The sequence below is a fragment of the Vicugna pacos genome, chromosome 25, assembly GCF_048564905.1.
Source record: "Vicugna pacos chromosome 25, VicPac4, whole genome shotgun sequence".
Classification (NCBI taxonomy): Eukaryota; Metazoa; Chordata; class Mammalia; order Artiodactyla; family Camelidae; genus Vicugna; species Vicugna pacos.
Window position 1 is genome coordinate 23520459 of NC_133011.1, and position 2169 is coordinate 23522627.

The window sequence follows — 2169 nt, forward strand, 5'->3', positions numbered from 1 at the left end:
ACTTATTGTGATAACCATTTCATGATGTGTATAAGTCAAATCATTATACTGTACACCTTAAAATTTTTCAGTGTTGATTATGTCACAATAAAACTAGAAGAAAAAAAAAGCCGGGTGGTATTGGTGAAAAGATAGACCTACAGATAAATGGAATAGAATAGAGAGTCCAGAAATACACCCATAGAAATATAATCAACTGAATTTGACAAAGATGCAAAGGCATTTAAATGAGAAAATGCTAGTCTTTCCAACAAATCATATGGGGACAAGTAGTTGACCATATGTGAAAAAAAAAAAAGACTTTAATACATATCTCACACCTTATGTAAAAATCCACTCAATTATCAAGGTGAATAGCAACAGAGATCAGTCACATGACAACCTTTGCCCCTGATATGATGTGAGAAGGCCCATTACTTGTGTGATGTTCTTCACCCAGATCCATAACACCATCTGTTCAGGAGAAAACATCAGACAGTGCAATTGAGGCATATTTTACAAAATAGCTCACTAGGGCTATTTTATACTACCTTTTCAGTGATTCTGTAAGTCTGAAATTATTTCAAAATTAAAAGTTTAAAAAAAGAGAAACTGACATGAATTTGTATCTCCCTCGGAGGAGAAGCTTGAGGCAGACTGAACCCAAAGAAGCAGCCAGGGAGGCCAATCAAATTAGCTTTTGAATGATTTATAGTCGATGCTATTAATATTCAGACTTCCCTTAAACTTAGCCAATGTATGTGAGGCCATCTCATTTTCTTTGCACAGGAAGTTTGGTGGAAGAACCGGAGCTTCTGAAGGGAACGTGAAGGCTGTTAATTAACCCCTGTCCTCCTACTCATGCCTTCAGCGCTTAATTTCCACAATATTTTCCGCTCCCCGTATTGCACCGTTGGGACTCTGATTCTCTAGGTTTGAGCCTCCTGACTTTGTTTCTGCTTTTTATTTCCCTAGCTTGATGAGTTTGTGTGACATTACCTGAATCCACCCTTCTGTCAAAGTGACCATAACGATCTCATTTCACATCGATAAGGTTGATCTGTGCCAACGTTCCATTCTGAGTCAAAGTAAAGTGAGAGAAACATAGATTCTGAAAGTTTGAGATATAATGTACCCTGTTCACAATGATATTCCCTTCTTGGCAAGTGTAGCTTATGAAGACAGACTCTCACTTACCATGCATTTACACCAGTCCCCTCCTAGGACAACCAGAGTCTCTCTCTCCTAGGAATTTGAAATTTTGAACTGAAAGATACAGAAATATAAGACCAGGAGAAAGTGTAGGAACTCCTGCCACCAAGGGGCCCAGAGTTATCTTAATTCTGCTGTTTCTAAGGCATGGATGCAACCTGTATGAATACCAGTAGCTGTTGTGGCAAATTACCACAAAGTGGGTGGATTAAAACAACAGATATTAATTCCCTCATAGTTCTGGTGGCAGAAGCAAAATCCAGACTCCAGTTGTCAGCAGGGCTGTACTCCCTACCGCTCTAGGGAACATGCTGTTCCTTGTCCTCAGGCTGTGGCTATGGCTTATTGGCTTATAGCTACATCACTCCCTTCTCTCCCTCTGCCTGCACGTTGTCTTCTCGCCTGTCTTTCCCCTCTGTGTGTCTCTTATAAAGATACTTGCTGTTGGACTTAGGGCCCACCTAGATAACTCAGGATGATTTTCTCATTTCAAGATTCTTAACTTAATTATCTGTACAAAAAAAAAAGATCCTTTTTCTAAATAAAGTAATGTTCACAGGTTCTGGAGATTATGATGTAAACATATTTTGGGCAGGGGGCACCATTCAACCAAATACCCTACCCCTCCAATTAATTTTTTCTTCAATAAAGTAGTGCCAGTTTCTATTACTTGCAACAGAAAGAACTTAGGTAGTTTGATCTCTTGATGCTAGTGGCAGCAGTTATACATTGTTTGCACCATCTGTATTCTAAGCTTGACTTCAGAAGTTCTCTGACTTTAATGTAATAAAAATTACTTTGGAACTTGTTAAAAATGTAAGTTTCTGCCTTTCTCCCCAGCGTTTCTCAATAAATTGGTCCAGGAATCTTTATTTTTAACAATTCCAAGGTGGTCTTTATGATAAAAGGAAGGGAAAATTGTGAAAGCTCAGACCCATGAATGTCCCATTCAAATAAAAGCAAGAGGAAAAGCAATGA

General features: G+C 38.6%; 1 protein-coding gene across 3 annotated transcripts in view; it reads left to right on the plus strand.

Moving 5' to 3' along the window:
- The window catches only part of COLEC10 (collectin subfamily member 10), a 407385-nt gene that overhangs the window by 238431 nt on the left and 166785 nt on the right, over window positions 1-2169 (plus strand). The window lies entirely within an intron of this gene.